Here is a 20,679-nt window from a genome sequence, read left to right on the forward strand (position 1 = left end):
AGAAGTTACAGGTGGTTGTTGACTTACAAGCAATCATTTAGTGACCATTCAAAGTTACAACAATACTGAAAAAATGACTTATAACCGTTTTTCATACTTACAATCATTGCAGCATCCCCATGATCCAAATCTAAACACTTGCCAACTGGCATGTAGTTATGATTAGTGATGGGCAAACCGAACCCGCACAATTCGGGTCCGTACCGAATTTTGCGGTGTTCGGTATGCCAAACCCGAAATTTTTTCAAACTTTGGGCAAAGTTCGGGTTTGTGTTCGGCGTTCGGAGCTTTGACGTCACCGGCAGGTTGCTAAGGACGCCAAGGCGATCACTTCCTGGATTCCATGGAATCTAGGAAGTGATCACCTTGGCGTCCTTAGCAACCTGCCAGTGACATCAAAGCTACGCCCCCAGAATCTGTTTGTGGGAGGGATTCCCCAGCTCCTTCAAAGGGAGGTCTTCACGTAAAAATAAACATTGTTATTTTTACGAAAAAGGACGCCACAGCGGTGCTGCAAGCAAATGGCGGTCTTTCCACATAAAAATAAACATAAGATATTACAAGCCTATCTTTATCTTACATATCAGACATACATTACAAATTCATTAAACTATCAACAAATAACACAGAGCTCACTACATCAATCACAGTGAATCATCAGAAAGAACAGAGAGAGCAGAGAGATAGATTATGATCCCGCTATATAGAATGCTGGTGAGACCACATTTGGAATAATACTGTGTTCAGTTCTGGAGACCTCACCTACAAAAAGATATTGACAAAATTGAACGGGTCCAAAGACGGGCTACAAGAATGGTGGAAGGTCTTAAGCATAAAACGTATCAGGAAAGACTTAATGAACTCAATCTGTATAGTCTGGAGGACAGAAGGAAAAGGGGGGACATGATCGAAACATTTAAATATATTAAAGGGTTAAATAAGGTCCAGGAGGGAAGTGTTTTTAATAGGAAAGTGAACACAAGAACAAGGGGACACAATCTGAAGTTAGTTGGGAGAAAGATCAAAAGCAACATGAGAAAATATTATTTTACTGAAAGAGTAGTAGATCCTTGGAACAAACTTCCAGCAGACGTTGTAGATAAATCCACAGTAACTGAATTTAAACATGCCTGGGATAAACATATATCCATCCTAAGATAAAATACAGAAAATAGTATAAGGGCAGACTAGATGGACCATGAGGTCTTTTTCTGCCGTCAGACTTCTATGTTTCTATGTTTCTATCATGCTTTCTGGATCCCTCTTATGGCAATTTGCAACACTACCTCTTAAAGCTATAGTACTTCAATAGAAACAAACATTCATTGTTAGCTTGTTTATATATTGCAAACCCAACTGTTTGTGCATAGTACTAACAAGAGAGAAGGGAATGTGAGAAAGAAACCTACCTGAGTAAAATCAATGATGAAAAAAGAGGACACAACATTCATTAGGAATAGACAGAAGGAGATATGCCACGATATTGAGTATGAACCTTTTATAAAATAGCAGGTGTCTAAGATCTATCTCTAATCATATTTCATTTCACTGGTACTGGTCCTCTCTCAGAAGAAGACAGAGTATATTAAAGTGGTCCATTCCAGGTAATGAATGGATCTCGTTTGTACTCTGCATGAGAGATAGGAAGCTTGGGTTTCTTGCAAGGATAGGATGCTTTTTCAGCCGACTGACCTTAATTGCTACCTACAGTGGGCAGGCAGTTGCTATATTGCTTCTCACTGTGTTCTGAATCCATGGTGTTCCTTGATGCTCTGAGGAACATAGGGAGATAAAAGGCCAGAAGAAATGCCTAAAGCACCGCTGGAAGTCAAAGAATAAATTCAATCGAGTGAGAGTAAGAGCTTAGATTAAGGATTGCATTGTGGTAATAAGAATTGCAAAACATACTCTCTCTCATTTTTGTACTATCTAAAGATAGCCACTTAGCAACTCTTTTAAGGTGATTCCTATTTTGCTGGAGACAGAGATGGCTCACCTGGCCAATTGGTCATTGTGAAGAATATTCTAGGTATCTGGCATATACAGGGTTCCCTCGATTTTCACGGGTTCGAACTTCACGAAAAGTCTATAACACGGTTTTTCAAAAATATTAATTAAAAAATACTTTGCGGTTTTTTCCCTATACCATGGTTTTTCCCACCCAATGACGTCATATGTCATCGCCAAACTTTCGTCTGCCTTTAGTAAATATTATTTTTAATAAACTTTAATAAATAAACATGGTGAGTAATAATCTAAATGGTTGCTAAGGGAATGGAAAATTGCAATTTGGGGGTCTAAAGTGTTAAGGAAAGGCTTGTGATACTGTTCATAGCCAAAAATAGTGTATTTACTTCCACACCCCTACTTCGCAGAAATTCAACTTTAGCGGGCGGTCTCGGAACGCATCCCCTGCAAAAAGCGAGGGAATACTATACTTGAGATCAGTTTGATGCAATAGTTAAGATGCTGAATTAGAAACTAAGGGACTATGAATTCTCACTTCATTTTAGGCACAATAATGAGCCCTAGGACCTTGGGCCAGTCACCCTCTTTCAGCTCAACCCACTTCATAGGGTTGTTGTGGGGAGAGTAGCAGGAAAAAGGAGCATTATGTTTGTCTGTCAGCCTGAATTATTTATAAAAATATAATAAAGGTGAAATATAAATAAAAACTCAGATTATCTCAGAGTTACATGATAAATGTGGAAATCCTGTTTAGGTGATATAAGCAGGATCTCTTGGCTTTATCTGGTGAGCCTTGGAATCTACAATTCCTGACACCCAGCTACTCTTTATTGGAGCCCTGTCCTTTGGTTGGGGAAAACTACTCAGGAAGCAACTGTGGCAAAGCTCCCTTTTAAATGCTTCTTTGTCAAGAAGTCAATGTTGGACTCAATTGTCCTAGGCAAATTTGTTAAGTCTGCAATCCCCACTCAAGGGAAAGGAAAAGATCTTTTCACTCAAGTTTTAAATCACGACATAATACAAAGATCACTTTAGTCACTCTTGTTGATGATCTTTGGTAGAACTTGGATATGGACAGTTCAGCTATCCTTCAGTAAATTTCAATGTAACCAACCATAGTTGTCCAATTGTCTCTCCTTATCTCATTTATCTTTTCTTCCTTTCAAATATGTTCACCTATACTTTTATATCTTTTCTTCTATTCTTTTCTTTATTTATATTATTACATATCTATTCGCTTCAATGTGTTTTATGTATTGGGATAAATAGATAGATAGATAGATAGATAGATAGATAGATAGATAGATAGATAGATAGATAGACAGACAGACAGACAGACAGACAGACAGACAGACAGACAAACAGACAAACCAACCAACCAACCAACCAACCAACCAACCAACCAACCAACCAACCAACCAACAAACAAACAAACAAACAAATAAATAAAGCAAAGTAATGCATGGCTCTTTCATTTTCTATATAGCAAGGTCTCTTTTGATTTTGAAGGAGATTTCAGGGGGGAAAAAACACCCTAATTTCTTCTTTAGTATTTTAGCCAAATCTCAAAGAATGCTCTTGGGCTACACATGAAGCAGTGCATGAAATCATCTGTCACCTTTTCTCAGCAGGCCATTATTTGCTGCCTTCTCTTCCAGCTTTAGATAGGATCTGCCAGTTTTGCAAACTAAAATATTAACACGCCATCCTGCTGCTACACTGTTCTATTGTTAATCTGGCTATGGCATATAAAAGATCCACAATGTTGTGTTCATGTGGAGAGCACAGGGAATATACTGGTAAGTAAGAAATGTAGACATTTATGGTTTCTACAAATGTAGAAGGTCAGATTTAAAAAAATCAGGGGGGGAATAAGAGAAAATGTCAGAGCAGATTAATTTTACAAGATGTGTATCATATTTTTTCAGAGTATAAGAGGCACCTTTTTCCTCTCTAAAAGAGGCTGAAAATTTTGGTGCATCTTATACTCCAAATGTATACGCCAAATTTTCGGAGCCTTTTTTCCCAGCCCCAAGTGCTCACGATCTTCCCAGTTTCTTCTCCATTCAAAGTTTTTTTCTTTTTCTTTTTCTTTTTTTTAAATAAAACTTTATTGAATTTTCATAAAAAGACAAACATGACATACATACATATAACAACTATTTGGGGTTACAATTGCCCCACTTGTTTTTGAAGTCTCACTAATACAGAAAAAAAAGGTTCACTCTTAACTTATAATATTAATATAATAAATCAGATAAATAGAAGCAAATTTGTTATTATATCCTTATTTCGTGTAAAGTTAACAAAATAAAACTATTTTTAATATCCATACATACATTCAGATCATCTGAATTTTGTTTCTTCTCTTTTACTTAACCATATATACAATTTATTCCAAATCTCATAAAATTCTGATTCGTCATGGTTATTTAACCGCCTTGTCATCATATCCATTACGGCACACTCTATATTTTTTTTATTACATCATCTTCCTCGGGAATATCTCCTCCCTTCCAATTCTGTGCAAATACTATTCTAGCTGCTGTTAAAATATGAATAATTTGCACCAGCTTATCATATTATATTTTAACGTCTGGTCTATATTTTTATAACCTATCAGATATTTATATGCCTTCCCTATTAATTTACTCTGATTTGTTATTAACAAATTACCTTAAAAAATTTTAGTCTTCATAAATGAATATGTTTTGATATCTTTTTGATGTCTAAACTGTATCTGTAAACTGTAAACTGTATATTGCCACCAATCTATTATTATTCCTTCATCCTTCTGTTCTACAGGACAAAAAAGGTTTTTTTCTTTGCAGGTTTATTTTCATTCCTACTCCCTCTGATAAAGGCTTTTTCAGCCTTATGAAATGAACTAGGTGCCAAAGCCCACTGCAACAACATCACCAAAAAGGCTTCAAGAGTTGTTAACCTAATCCTACGTAGTTTCTGCTCCAGTAATCTCACACTACTAACCAGAGCATACAAAACTGTCACCACACCAATCCTAGAACACAGCTCATCTGTCTGGAACCCACACCACATTTCGGAAATAAACACTTTTGAAAATGTCCAGAGATACTTTATTAGAAGAACCCTCCACTCCTCCACTCACAATAGAATACCCTATACAACTAGACTTACAATCCTAGGTTTAGAAAACATAGAACTACATCGCCTTAAACGCAACCTAAGCATAGCCCATAAAATCATCTGCTACAATGTCCTTCCTGTCAATGACTACTTCTGCTTCAACTACAACAACACATGAGCACACAACAGATACAAACATAAAGTAAATGGCTCCAAATTCAACTGCAGGAAATACGATTTTAGTAACCCCCAAAATTTTACCCTTAGATTATCCACTGTTGACCTCACCCGATTTCTAAGAGATCAGTAAGAGGCATGCATAAGTGCACCAGAGTGCCTACCATCCCCTGTCCTAAGATTTCTCTATTACTAGTATCGTGTATATAAACATTGTTATATCTTTGCATATTACTAATAGTACATGAATGAATGAATGAATGAATGAATGAATGAATGAATGAATGAATGAATGAATACTTACTTACTTACTTACTTACTTACTTACTTACTTACTTACTTACTTACTTACTACTGAGGAAGATCTAAGGATCTTTTGGCATACTAATGGTGTTTATGATGTGGTTTGATTAAAGCTTTAATGTAAGAACACAGATTTCAGATGATAATTATAACTGTAGAAAAAACAATTGCTACTAACCTGCCTTACATTGAGGGCCTGTATATCGCAGAAGTCAAAAAGAGGGCTTTGAAAATATTCACAGACACCCCACATTCTGGACACAAATTGTTTCAACTCCTACCTTCAAAACAATGCTATAGAGCACCGGACGCCAGATATAGGAAGCTTGGGTTTCTTCCAAGGATAGGATGCTTTTTCAGTTGAACGACCTTAACTGGTGCCTACAGTGGGCAGGCAGTAGCATCTTTGTTCCTATATGGCTTCTGAGAAGCAAAAAAAACAAGATGACAGTGCCTATGGCGCTGTCGAGAGAGCTGATTTGGGGGCGTGGCAGGTCTTGGTCACTGCTGGTTCCAGCAACCCAGACCACCAAGTTACTACTGGTTCTATAGAACTGGTCCAAACCGTGAGGAACCCACCTCTGCTTCCAATACTTTTTAAAACAGAACTTATACTTTTTCTTCCTGCAATCATTACCATTTCACTCTCATCTCTTTCTTTAATGTTCATGTCAATATCCTTTATCAGTATCTATTCTTAATGCTATAAAAGAAAGTCTGCCTCTCATTCAGAACTTATCACTCTTTTATTCTTCATTAACTCTCAGTCTTTCATTATACGAAATCTAATCAATCACATTTTATAGTCATTCCTTTGCATGAAGACACATGAAAAAAGAATCCACACATTTGAAACAAATTGACCTTTTTCTAAACCAATCCTTACTAAACACCATAAACACACTCATCGTCAAGTCTCAGAATCCTCGATAAGTTTTTTATATTATTTTCTGGCCTCATTTCCACGATTACCAGATGATGAAAGCTACCCATTATAGCTTTTCTCAATCAACGTATATTGTGCAATTAGGTTACCATCCGTAATAGTCCTTGTGCTATATGTAATACTTTCTGCTAATGGAAATGACACATTTTGGCTATTCTGACAAAAGTACAACCAAACTAAGCAAGATTATTCTATTTTATGTGTACTAGTATTATTATTATTGATTAGATTTGTATGCCGCCACTCTCCGGAGCGGATCAAAACAAGCAATACAAAATACAAATCCAATATTAAAAACAATTTAAAAACCCTTAATAAACAATCATACAACCCAAACAAATCATACATAAAACAGAACAGCTGAGGGGTATATCAATTTCCCCATGCCTGGTGACATAGGTGGGTTTTCAGGAGTTTGCGAAAGGCAAGGAGGGTGGGGGCAGTCCTAATCTCTGGGGGGGAGTTGATTCCAGAGGGCTGGGGCCACCACAGAAAAGGCTCTTTCCCTGGGTCCCACCAGATGACATTGTTTTGTCAACAGAACCCGGAGAAGGTCAATTCTGTGGAACCTAATCAGTCGATGGGATTCGTGTGGCAGAAGGCGGTCCTGGAGGTATTCTGGTCCAATGCCATGTAGGGTTTTCTGTGCTGGAGATTACCTTATAAATCAACATATTATTGCCACTATCCCATCAAACAAGATATATATACAATGACTGGCATACACTTAGAATGTCATAAATTAAGAATTATGGCAAAATCAAAATTTAAAATGTTTCAGCCTGCTAGAGAGCTAAGAGGAAATAAGACCATACATTTGTTTATTACAGTGTGCAGAGCAGCAGATTTAAGTAAAAGTAATAATGCTATATAAAAGTACATTAGACTTCGTTTTGTTAATATTTTCAATTATTAGTTGTTGATCTTAAGATGCTTTTATCTTTCAAAACTTTTTTTTATACCACTACCCACTTACAAAATACATTTGAAGTAAAAACACACATATCTTGTCTACTTGCTTATTTTCTTCCATCAGCAATTTTTTGAAGAACGTTTTTTCTTTCTTTACTAACAAACACTTCCCAAATCGACCATTTCTCCTCTAAGCATGACCCTGATATTTAAAACTTAACAGACATCCAATTATTTGACCCTGGATTCTTATTTGACTGTAGAAACAAATGACCCTAACTTTTAACTCTTAATCTTCAACGTAGTGATCTCATGCTATAAAACTGCCAAGCTTTATTGAATTCCTTGCAAAGCCTCCCGCTTCAGTTCTGGTCTCAGAGGGTGGAGGGGTTGGGTTTTTTTCCCCCTTGCAAAGAATTAGCAATATGCTATTAAATAACCGACTTCCTTCTCATTGTTTAGATTAACTGAGCTAGAGTGAGGGCTGAGCATGGAGCAGCTTGGAATCTACATTTGGTTTAGGCCCCTGCAGCTCGAAGGAGTCTCATGCGGACCATCTGTAAATGATCAGATTGCGGCAAAGAACCTAAACAAAAATCTCATCTACCATCACAGTCTCCTTTTTGTTCTGCTTCTACAGTCCCATTTCCTGTAATAAACAAAACCACATTCCAGGTCTGAATGTATGGAAAATTGTGAAGGTCCTTCGTGCAGCCGCCCCTGAATTTCAACTGTTATTATAAAAAGATTGTAAACAAATAACTTTTCTGACATTCCCAGAACATATAGCATAAATCAATTCACTACCTCAAGGGCATTTTTCTCATCTTGGTGAGACAAGAAAGGTCAGCCCATGACAAAAATACATAATTATTCTTCTGTTGGTTATTTTTGCAGTGAATAGCCTGTAATTTAAAAGGGAAAAAATGCTGAGCTCCAGATTTCCAGTTTCATGTTGCATCTCTTTGTGCATACAGCATAACTATCCACTATGCTAATATACTTCTAATGCTAAATGCAAGGTTCAAGAGGAAGATGATTATATGAATGTAGAGTTTGGGTGTTTGTTTTACATACCTAGAATCATTTCTGAAAGGTTCAATTCCTAGTCACTGTAATATCTTCATATGGAAGCTGTTGTGGTTAGCTCTGGCCCAGCTCCTGCCCCAAGGACTGTGGATGTGGGGGAGACATCCACATGCTGCAGGCCTGTTTTGCCCCCAGTGGAATCTGCTGATGAAGGCTCCTCTGACCAAGAAGACATGAATGACAGGAAGGAGGAGAGTGTGGCAGACAGCTCAGAAGGAGATCAATTATCTAGCTCCTCCTTGGATTCGGAACAAGAGTTAATGATACAGCCACGCATGCGGAGAGTGATGCATAGGAGACAACAACTGAGAGATTATTATCAAAGAAAATGAGGCCACCTGTGGTTGGGTGGGGCTGTGGTAATTAGTGAGGCTGCTATAAATAGCAGCCTGTGGGTTTGGCCATTGTGGAGGATTATCTGATCCTTGTGTTTCGTGACTGCTTTACTGACTTTGACCTTTTGTGTGCTGATTTTTCCCCCCTTTGAAACTAAACCAGAGCAAAGTGTGTTTCACTTTGTGAAAGGAGAAGGACTTTGAATTGCCTCACAGCTGCAAGCTAAGTATCACAGAACTGATAAGGGACTTGTAAAAATTACCAGTTTGTTTGGAGACGAGTGCTCTTTGCTATACCAAAAGAGGGCTTAGTTTAAGTGAATTTTCATTATAAAGAACATTGTTTTGAATTTTCAAACGTGTGTGTGTCTGAAATTTCAAACGTGTGTGTGTCTGAAATTTGTACCTGTGAATTTTTGAGAGGAGTGTACCAGAGAGCCCAACAGAACAGAAGCAGGGTGAGAAAGAGTTTATAGATATACATTTTGGATCTCAAATACCAAAACGTTAGTTACAAAGACTAAACTCGGAAATGAAAGTTTGTGACTGGATCAGAGAAGATAACAGGAGTCTGTAGTGAGACTGAAGAAGCTTTAAAGATATCAATATCTCTTCACCTTCTGCACCAAAATTGTCATTCTCCTGTCATAGATCATCCAAGGACATGGGGTGAGGTATCATCAATATGCGGATGATACCCAGCTCTACATCTCCACCCCATGCCCAGTCAACGAAGCGGCGGAAGTGATGTGCCGGTGCCTGGAGGCTGTTGGGGCCTGGATGGGTGTCAACAGACTCAAGCTCAACCCGGATAAGACGGAGTGGCTGTGGGTTTTGCCTCCCAAGGACAATTCCATCTGTCCGTCCATTACCCTGGGGGGGGGGATTATTGACCCCCTCAGAGAGGGTCCGCAACTTGGGCATCCTCCTCGACCCACAGCTCACATTAGAAAAACATCTCTCAGCTGTGGCGAGGGGGGCGTTTGCCCAGGTTCGCCTGGTGCACCAGTTGCGGCCCTATCTGGACCGGGACTCACTGCTTACAGTCACTCATGCCCTCATCACCTCGAGGTTCGACTACTGTAATGCTCTCTACATGGGGCTACCCTTGAAAAGTGTTCGGAAACTTCAGATCGTGCAGAATGCAGCTGCGAGAGCAGTCATGGGCTTACCTAGGTATGCCCATGTTTCTCCATCACTCCGCAGTCTGCATTGGCTGCCGATCAATTTCCGGTCACAATTCAAAGTGTTGGTTATGACCTTTAAAGCCCTTCATGGCACTGGACCAGAATATCTCCGAGACCGCCTACTGCCGCACGAATCCCAGCGACCGATTAGGTCCCACAGAGTGGGCCTTCTCCGGGTCCCGTCAACTAAACAATGTCCGTTGGCGGGCCCCAGGGGAAGAGCCTTCTCTGTGGCGGCACCGACCCTATGGAACCAACTCCCCCCGGAGATTAGGATTGCCCCTACTCTTCCTGCCTTCCGTAAACTCCTTAAAACCCACCTTTGTCATCAGGCATGGGGGAATTGAAACATCTCCCCCTGGGCATGTTTAATTTATATATGGTATGTGTGTGTGTATGTCTGTTAGTATATGGGGTCTCTTAAATCTTTAAACATTTTAAAAACTGTTGGATTATTTATGATTTGTTGTTACATGTTGTGAGCCGCCCCGAGTCTTCGGAGAGGGGCGGCATACAAATCGAATAAATAATAATAATAATAATAATAATAATAATAATAATAATAATAATAATAATAATTTATTGTTGTGGTTAGCTCTGGCCCAGCTCCTGCACCAAGGAATGTGGAATAGGCATGGTAGAGACAGGGCTAAATAATTCAGCTACATGTGGTCATAGTAAGAACCCCTCAAATGAGGAAAAGTCAATTAATCACAAGTTTGAGATCCTTATGACAAATAATTTACAGGTCTCAAATTTCATTTTGGGTCATATTGATCTGAGCAAGGTTAAGAGCAGTAGGGGCAGGACTGGGCTACTGCCCGGATAGGGAAGAATGCAGTGGGGTAGCAAAAATGGAGCTCCACCCCAGAGCACCCAATTTGCACTGAAAGATATTGAAAGAAATGCAGGGCGTCCTGCATAAGCCACGCCCACAGTATGGTAGTAAATTTTTTGGTAGCCCTTCACTGGGTAGGGGGCTCTAACCATATTGTCAACATACAAGGTTTGAACATGATTGGAATGCAAATGTAATTGAGCCACAGATCCATTAATTGATACAATAGATGTCCAATCAATAGTACACATTTCCCAAAGAGATTTTTCATTTTTGAAATGTATTTTATCACAAACCTGACTTCCAACTCATTTAAAAATCCAATTAGTAACTCCAACCACTGTTCAACAATCATAAATTTCACCCAAAAGAAGTGTGAAAGTCTTCAGATATTTTGGAATAAACCATGTAATTCTGCAGCAACATCTGATCTAGTTCAACGTTAAAGCTGGAAATTCTATCTATGAATCAGCTCTGTACAGTAGGTGTATATTGCTAGTTTATCAATAAATCCCAAGTGTGAAAAATTGCATAGATAACAAAAGCCCCTCTTCCATTTTAATGACTCAAACTTTTCAACAGTGAAGCATAATTCAGTTCAAATCTCAGTTTTTACTCCTACTCACTAGGAGTTGATTTGTCAGAATCTGCTCATCAAAGGAAAAAAATGGATAGTGATAAGAGACAGGAGGAAAGCTGAAATAAGGCATGCTATATGAGAGCCCCATGGCCTCACATATACTGTATTGCTAAAGTAGGAGTTCTAGAATTATTGCTCTGTTCCTGGAAAATATGGGTGACTTGTCAACATACAGCTACACCATTCACTATCTCTGCAAGGTTCAATGACCTTGATTAAACAAAAAGGCCTTTATAAAATTAAAAACACCAACATTTCTGTTCTTCTGCACTCTCGGTGCATCATGCTCACACTGCATCAGCATTTTTATAACAAAGTATATGTTCAGCATTGGCAGAAAAGCCTGGCAGACAATTAACTGTTGGGAAAGGAATTTTACCTATAAAGTTCTATGATAACACTAACAATTTATACCTTGCAAGGGAGAAGCCTCCTGTGGTATTATCCATTAGCAGCCAAAGCAGATAAGAAAGATAGGGATAGCTGTAGCTGAATTATAAATTATTCAGGTTGGTTGTTAATGAAAACTAATTACTATGTACCTTTTATAGGAAAATAAATTGGGTGTCTAGAGTAATTCTGTATTTCTGTGATTTCTAGTCACCAGATTTAAGAAATCATAGATTGTTGAACAGCTCACCATATAGCTGAGGATTGTATGCATTGATTTGCCATCTACATAATTTCTGGTGGAAAATTATATTCCAAATATAATTTAAGGTCCCCAAAACAAAATGGACACACACATATATATTTCGGTGTTATTTGTTATTAGGTTTATGGATTACAGAAGAAATAGCCAGTTTTGAAGAGTTGGGCATCTGAATTACACCTGAGAATTTTTGAGAGTTTGAAAGCAGCCTCAGACTTCTATGTTCATTTATTTTATCTCACCTTTGTTATTTTTATAAATAACTTTAGGTTGCAAACATACCTAATATTCCTATCCTCTCCTTTTTTTCCCTCTACAACAACCACCCTGTGAAATGGGTTGTGCTAAAAGAAAGTGACTGGCCCAAAATCATGGGTTTTAGCCTGATTCCTCTTAACCACTAAACCAAACTGGTTCCCTCATTTCTCAGACAGGCTACAGTATATTCTTATTTTTTTCAGACGCATTGGAGAAATGACCTGATTTATTTCTGGCTCAGCTGAAATTGAAATTGTTACAAAACTACATTATTTGGAGATTCCATGGCTTACTCTGTTTTTATTGCAGGGAGTTCTTGTGTTATCCTTCCACTTGGCTCTTGAGCTTTAGGTTCTGTAAGAGAAATCCTGCCTTCGGTGTTACATAATTCCTTCTCATGTCATATTGCACTTACCATTTAAGCTGTTTCTGTTCTGTGTTCATGCCAGCTTGACGCTAAGCTAGTTTAAATACATCCTGTCTGCATTGAGACACATTGGCAACAGCTTGCAAGATGTTTAGTCTGGACATCAAGATACCACATACCTCCATTAGACAAGCCTCCTGCTGCTGTGCCATTTTTTTCCTCCAGGAAACAATTTCTAATCACTTTCCTTCCCGTGAGCAGTTCTTTTTGCTGTAGGACACTTTTTTATGTGTGTATTTTATTTATTTATTTATTTATTTATTCATTTGTCCAATACATAAATACGTAGGAAGAAAATTGACATGTGATAATATAAAAAGAGGGTGAAGGTGAACTTAGAGGAGAGGATATATGAAAGGAAGAGAATATATAAGATAGGTGAAAAAAAGGAGAGACAATTGGACAGGGGACGAAAGGCACACCAGTGCACTTATGTACGCCCCTTACTGGCCTCTTAGGAACCTGGAGAGGTCAATCGTGGAGAGTATAAGGGAGAAGTGTTGGGGGTTACACAATTGAGTCCGGTAGTGAGTTCCACGCTTCAATAACTCGATTGTTGAAATCATATTTTTTACAGTCAAGTTTGGCGCGGTTCGTAATTAAGTTCAAATCTGTTGCGTGCTCTTGTGTTATTGCGGTTGAAGCTGAAGTAATCATTGACTGGTAAGACATTGCAGCATATGATCTTGTGGGCAATGCTCAGATCATGTTTTAGGCATCGTAGTTCTTGGCTTTCTAGGCTTAGGATTGTTAGTCTATTTTCGTAGGATATTCTGTTTCGAGTGGAGGAGTGAAGGGCTCTTCTGGTGAAATATCTTTGGACATTTTCAAGGGTGTTGATGTCTGAGATGTGGTATGGGTTCCAGACAGATGAGCAGTAGTCTAGGATAGGTCTGGCAAAAGTTTTGTAGGCTCTTGTGAGTAGGGTGAGGTTGCCTGAGCAGAAACTGCATAGGATCATGTTGACAACTCTAGAGGCTTTTTTGGAGATATTGTTGCAGTGGGCTTTAGCACTTAGGTCATTCGATATTAGTATTCCAAGGTACGCATGTGTGTGATAAAACACTCGCACACACACACACACACATAAGTAAGATTGTATATAGATCTATAACATCTTTTACAACTATTATTATGAGTGCTATTATAGTATTTGCTTTCTGAATATATGTAAATAGAAGGTTGATGGTTCAAAACAAAGTAAAACTTATTTATTATTAATTAAGTAATTTTTTTATTTAATAATTTTCTTTCTGTGAACGTGCAATTTTTCCCATTTTATGTGTATGCATAAATCCAACAATTTACTGTTTCATTGTTCTTTACAATTATTCAATGGAGAAGATATTGTGTCCAGAACGTAGCTCATTTAATGCAACCCAATCACTTTGAAGATTTAGCATAATTTTATTAGTACGCAAATAATTAAACAGTGACGTTAGCTTCCAGCAAAGCATTGCTAGCTTACAGATGATGTTGGAATGTTTTTGATAAACCCATTATTGCCACGAAGAGTTTCATATCTATTCACAAATAGTCTATGTGTTTGTTTAGAATTGAAAATTGATGAAAGTACAATTGAATATTCTATAAGAAACTTGATCTTCCATACCACTGAGCAATAATTCATGCATACCTACAGTAGTTGTACTCAACAGATTTGCTAAGGTTTCACATCTTAAAATTGGTATAAAAGGAGACCCCAAATATAAGCTTGTGTCCAAGGCAGTCCAAATCTTTTTGATAGCGATTGCACAGATATCGCATCTGTCCTTCAGCCAATTTAAAATGTATAATGGGATCCTTCTTACCAGCTACTTCTTCAATATGATTTAAAGAAACATCAGTCTGTCTCAAGTAAATTTAGTTTCGGACAATGCCTTGACTCCAAAAGTGAAGATTCTCTAATTCATACTGAAAGTCCAATTCAATTTGGCTCAATGTGTCATCTAAGTAAACTTATGCTGTGCATGTTCAGTGGAATTTACTCCAATTTAAGTGTGCATCAGACTAAGATTAAAATTTCTCCTGTACGTTGTGGTTAGCTCTGGCCCAGCTCCTGCCCCAAGGACTGTGGATGTAGGGGAGACATCCACATGCTGCAGGCCTGTTTTGCTCCCGGTGGAATCTGATGATGAAGGCTCCTCTGACCAAGAAGACATGAGCGACAGGGAGAAGGAGAGTGTGACAGACAGCTCAGAAGGAGATCAATTATTTAGCTCCTCCTTGGATTCAGAACAAGAGTTAATGATACAGCCACGCATGCGGAGAGCGATGCATAGGCAGCAACAACTGAGAGATTATTATCAAAGAAAATGAAGTCACCTGTGGTTGGGTGGGGCTGTGGTAATTAGTGAGGCTGCTATAAATAGCAGCCTGTGGGTTTGGCCATTGTGGAGGATTATCTGATCGTTATGTTTCGTGCCTGCCTTGCTGACTTCGACCTTTGTCTGCTGATTTTTCCCCGCTTTGAAACTAAACCAGAGCAAAGTGTGTTTCACTTTATGAAAGAAGAAGGACTGTGAATTGCCTCACAGCTGCAAGCTAAGTATCTCAGAACTGATAAGGACTTGTACAAATTACCAGTTTGTTTGGAGACGAGTGCTCTTTGCTATACAAAAAAAGTGCTTAGTTTATTTGGATTTTCGATATAAAGAACATTGTTTTGAATTTTCAAACGTGTGTGAATTTTCAAACGTGTGTGTGTCTGAAATTTGTATCTGTGAATTTTCGGGAGGATTCTACCAGAGAGCTCGACAGAACACCTATAAATATCTGATATTGATAGGCTTTGGATCAGCCCTACCATTATACAAAGAGAGACAATTATTTACTATAGCAGATACTGAGGATCAGGAACCAGCAGAAATATGAGTTTTTGGAAGTCACAGGTATTCCCAGTATAGCTCAATTCCTCTATGTCATCTATTGCCACAGTCACAGTAAAAGTCAACAGCCAGTTCAGCTGCTTTCTGTTCAGCAATTGGAAGGAAACGTTATCTTGTTTTTTAAATCAAAGAGTAAAAAGATTAGCCAGCTTTGGATGCAATATATGCAACATATGTGACCATAGTCTTGAATCTGTAATTTGCAGCATACTGTTAACATTTTAAAGGTCAGAGTCTGCACCAGTTGAAAGGACTGATTTATAGGAGATAACAGAGGCTTCCTTATCAAGGACACAAACCCAACTCTATATTTTAGTATCTGAGATGAAGTACAAAATAAAGGTCTCAGAGCAAAATTCATACCATAGCTAAACGCACTATAGTGTTCTTTAGGCATCTGTTAACATCCAGTGCAAAATGTTAGGCATCTTTTAATTGACTGGAAAAAATGTCTGGCATGTTCTGTAAAAGAAAATGCAATAATGAGAGTTCATTCTTCTTCTTTTTATTAAAAAAAAATTGTAAAGGAAGGATCTTTTTTCATTCGAAAGTATCAAACTAAGGGAACTTTTCTTTCAATTTTAAAAATCAAATACCTCTTGTATATGCTTAATTTTGTGAAATGCCACATATTATGAATGAACCCGGTCTGCATCACAAAAACGTTCCTATGGAACATTACATTTAGCAGTTTATTGTCTCTCTGTCTGTAATGTCATAGGTAATGATGGGTGAACTGAACCCGCACAATTCGGGTCCGTACCGAATTTTGCGGTGTTCGGTATGCTGAACACAAACCTGAAATTTTTCCAAAGTTCGGGCAAAGTTTGGGGTCGTGTTCGGCATTTGGAGCTTTGACATCACCGGCAGGTTGCTAAGGACGCCAAGGTGATCACTTCCTGGATTCCATGGAATCCAGGAAGTGATCACCTTGGCGTCCTTAGCAACCTGCCAGTGACGTCAAAGCTCCGCCCTCGGAATCTCTTCGTGGGAGGGATTCCCCAGCTCATTCAAAGGGTGGTCTTCATGTAAAAATAAACATTGTTATTTTTATGAAAAAGGACACCGCAGCGGTGCTACAAGCAAAGGGCAGTCCTTTCACGTAAAAATAAACATGTTTATTTTTACGTGAAAGGACCGCCCTTTGCTTGAGGAAAAAATATGGCTCTCCAAACAATGTTACTAGCTGGACTATTTGCTTCTGACATGCTGTCTGAATGAAGATGTAAGATAGAAGATTACATCCCATCTCAGTAATGCCACATTTTTTCCCATTCGTCCTCCCCCACCCCAACAAACAATACATAGTTTCTGCACAAAGTATTGTCTGGACATATTTGGTAATCATACATAGTTTTTATGATACATAATCAATTCCATTATTATCTCTCTATTTCAATTCCAACCCATTAGTATTATCCATACATATTTCTTTGTCTTAACTTATTTTATTTTTGTTACATACATAATTTACTAATTGCCCAAATTTCTTGTACCTTTCAATCACATAAATTAATTATCTTATTTCCTGCATGAATTAATTAAAACATGGGGAGAAGTTATAATATAGAAAGATAGCAAATATGAGAAATGTCACATTAACTGATTCTTATTGAAAAACATAATGCCAACTAGGCAATTGAATGATCCAATATGCTTCCTTAATCAATTGACTGGTTGTGATAAAGCTGTCCATTTAACATGATAGGCAGAGGTGATATTTATTTTATTTATTATTAGAGTTGAAAGGGACCTTGCAGGTCATCAAGTCCAAACCCCTGCTCAAGCAGGAAACCCTACACCACCCCAGCCAGATGGCAGTCCAATTTTCTTTTAAATGTGTCAAGTGATGGGACGTTCACAACCTCTGCTGGCAGGCTGTTACACTGGTTGATCGCTCTCACCATCAGAAAGTTCTTCCTTATTTCCAGGTTGAATCTCTCCTTGGTCAGTTTTCATTCATTGTTCCTGGTCTGGCCCTCTGGTGCCCTGGAAAATAGTGTGACCCCCTCCTCTCTTTGGCAACCCCTCAAATATCTGTTTGGGGCTGCTATCATGTCCCTTCTGGCCTCCTTTTTGCTAAACTAGAGGTATAACAAGCAGGAAGAGGGAGATTATGATCCCACTATTTATAGTGCTGGTGCGACCACATTTGGAATACTGTGTTCAGTTCTGGAGAGCTCACCTACAAAAAGATATTAACAAAATTGAACAGTTCCAAAGACGGGCCACAAGAATGGTGGAAGGTCTTAAGCATAAAATGTATCAGGAAAGATTTAATGAACTCAATCTGTATAGTCTGGAGGACAGAAGGAAAAGGGGGGACATGATTGAAACATTTAAATATGTTATAGGGTTAAATAAGGTCCAGGAGGGAAGTGTTTTTAATAGGAAGGTGAACACAAGAACAAGGGGACACAATCTGAAGTTAGTTGGGGAAAAGATCAAAAGCAACATGAGAAAATATTATTTTACTGAAAGAGTAGTAGATCCTTGTAATAAACTTCCAGCAGACGTGGTAGATAAATCCACAGTAACTGAATTTATTTATTTATTATTTATTATTTGGATTTGTATGCCGCCCCTCTCCGAAGACTCGGGGCGGCTCACAACAAGTGAAAAACAATCCAATACAATCCAATTAATTAAAATATTATAAGTTTAAGAAATCCCCTATACTAACATACACACATACAGACATACCATATATAACTTCAACGTGCCCAGGGGGAGATGTTTAGTTTCCCCATGCCTGACGGCAAAGGTGGGTTTTGAGGAGTTTACGGAAGGCAGGAAGAGTAGGGGCAGTTCTGATCTCCGGGGGGAGTTGGTTCCAGAGGGCCGGTGCCGCCACAGAGAAGGCTCTCCCCCTGGGGCCCGCCAACCGGCATTGTTTAGTTGACGGGACCCGGAGGAGGCCCACTCTGTGGGACCGAATCGGTCGCTGGGATTCGTGCGGCAGAAGGCGGTCTCGGAGATATTCTGGTCCAGTGCCATGAAGGGCTTTAAAGGTCATAACCAACACTTTGAATTGTGACCGGAAACTGATCGGCAGCCAATGCAGACTGCGGAGTGATGGTGAAACATGGGCATACCTGGGTAAGCCCATGACTGCTCTCGCAGCTGCATTCTGCACGATCTGAAGTTTCCGAACACTTTTCAAAGGTAGCCCCATGTAGAGAGCATTACAGTAGTCGAACCTCGAGGTGATGAGGGCATGAGTGACTGTGAGCAATGAGTCCCGGTCCAGATAGGGCCGCAACTGGTGCACCAGGCGAACCTGGGCAAACGCCCCCTCGCCACAGCTGAAAGGTGGTTCTCTAATGTGAGCTGTGGATCGAGGAGGACGCCCAAGTTGCGGACCCTCTCTGAGGGGGTCAATGATTCCCCCCCCAGGGTAATGGATGGACAGATGGGATTGTCCTTGGGAGGCAAAACCCACAGCCACTCCGTCTTATCCGGGTTGAGCTTGAGTCTGTTGACACCCATCCAGGCCCCAACAGCCTCCAGGCACCGGCACATCACTTCCACCGCTGAATTTAAACATGCATGGAATAAACATATATCCATCCTAAGATAAAATTCAGAAAATAGTATAAGGGCAGACTAGATGGACCATGAGGTCTTTTTCTGCCCTCAGACTTCTATGTTTCTATGTTTCTATCAATGCCCAGTTCCAGCAATCTCTCTTTGTACGTCTTTGTTTCCAGTACCTTTATCCTTTTCGTTGCTCTTTTGTGTTCTTTCTCTAGAGTTTCAATGTCCTTTTTGTAGTGGGTTCAAACCAGTTTGGGTGAACTGGTAGTAATGATCCACCTGCCCCGGCGCTATGCTGTCCTATTCAACCACATTTTCAAGCAATGTGCATTTGTGCAAGTCGCACGTGCAAGAAAAGTGTATGCACACTCACATTTTCAGTGCTGGATGAACCAGTAGGTAAATTATGTGAATCCCATCTCTGATGATAGGTTTCCACCAAACATATCCTAACCAAACATATAAGACAATATTGCAGCAAATGGAGCACAATATATACAGTATCTATCTATCTATCTATCTATCTATCTATCTATCTATCTATCTATCTATCTATCTATCTATCTATCTATTTACAGTATTGTAAACACGGTCATCCATGGTAATGCTCACTTGATTTTCCAAATAATTTTCTTTGGATCACATTATATTACATTAAACTTTGCTTAATACAGTAATTAATAAAAATGCACATAAAAACAGATTTATATTTAATTACATCTTGCCTTCTTGATTTTTTTTAATCTCACCCTGCACACACTCCCTGGGGAGCAATTGGTATGAGTTTTTATCAATTGAATACACTCCAACTGGGGAATATTAAAAGATGTATTGAAATAAGGTTCAGGAATTAAAAAAGGAACTTCAAAACATTTCAGAGTTTTAAGAGGAGCCTGAAGACCACAGCCTCTGGAGAAGCTTGTATAAGAATGTTCTGTCAGGCTCTCTGGAAGAATACTCGTGAAAATTCACAGGTACAAATTTCAGACACACACATGTTTGAAAATTCAAAACAATGTTCTTTATAATGAAAATTGACTTAAACTAAGCCCTCTTTTTGTATAGCAAAGAGCACTCGTCTCCAAACAAACTGGTAATTTGTACAAGTCCCTTATCAGTTCTGTGATACTTAGCTAGCAGCTGTGAGGCAATTCACAGTCCTTCTTTCACAAAGTGAAACACACTTTGCTCTGGTTTAGTTTCAAAGCGGGGAAAAATCAGCACACAAACAGTCAAAGTCAGCAAAGCAGGCAGGAAACACAACAATCAGATAATCCTCCACAATGGCCAAACCCACAGGCTGTATTTATAGCAGCCTCACTAATTACCACAGCCCCACCCAACCACAGGTGGCCTCATTTTCTTTGATAATAATCTCTCAGTTGTTGCTGCCTATGCATCGCTCTCCGCATGCGTG

This window comes from Erythrolamprus reginae, chromosome 7, assembly GCF_031021105.1.
Source record: "Erythrolamprus reginae isolate rEryReg1 chromosome 7, rEryReg1.hap1, whole genome shotgun sequence".
Lineage (NCBI taxonomy): Eukaryota > Metazoa > Chordata > Lepidosauria > Squamata > Dipsadidae > Erythrolamprus > Erythrolamprus reginae.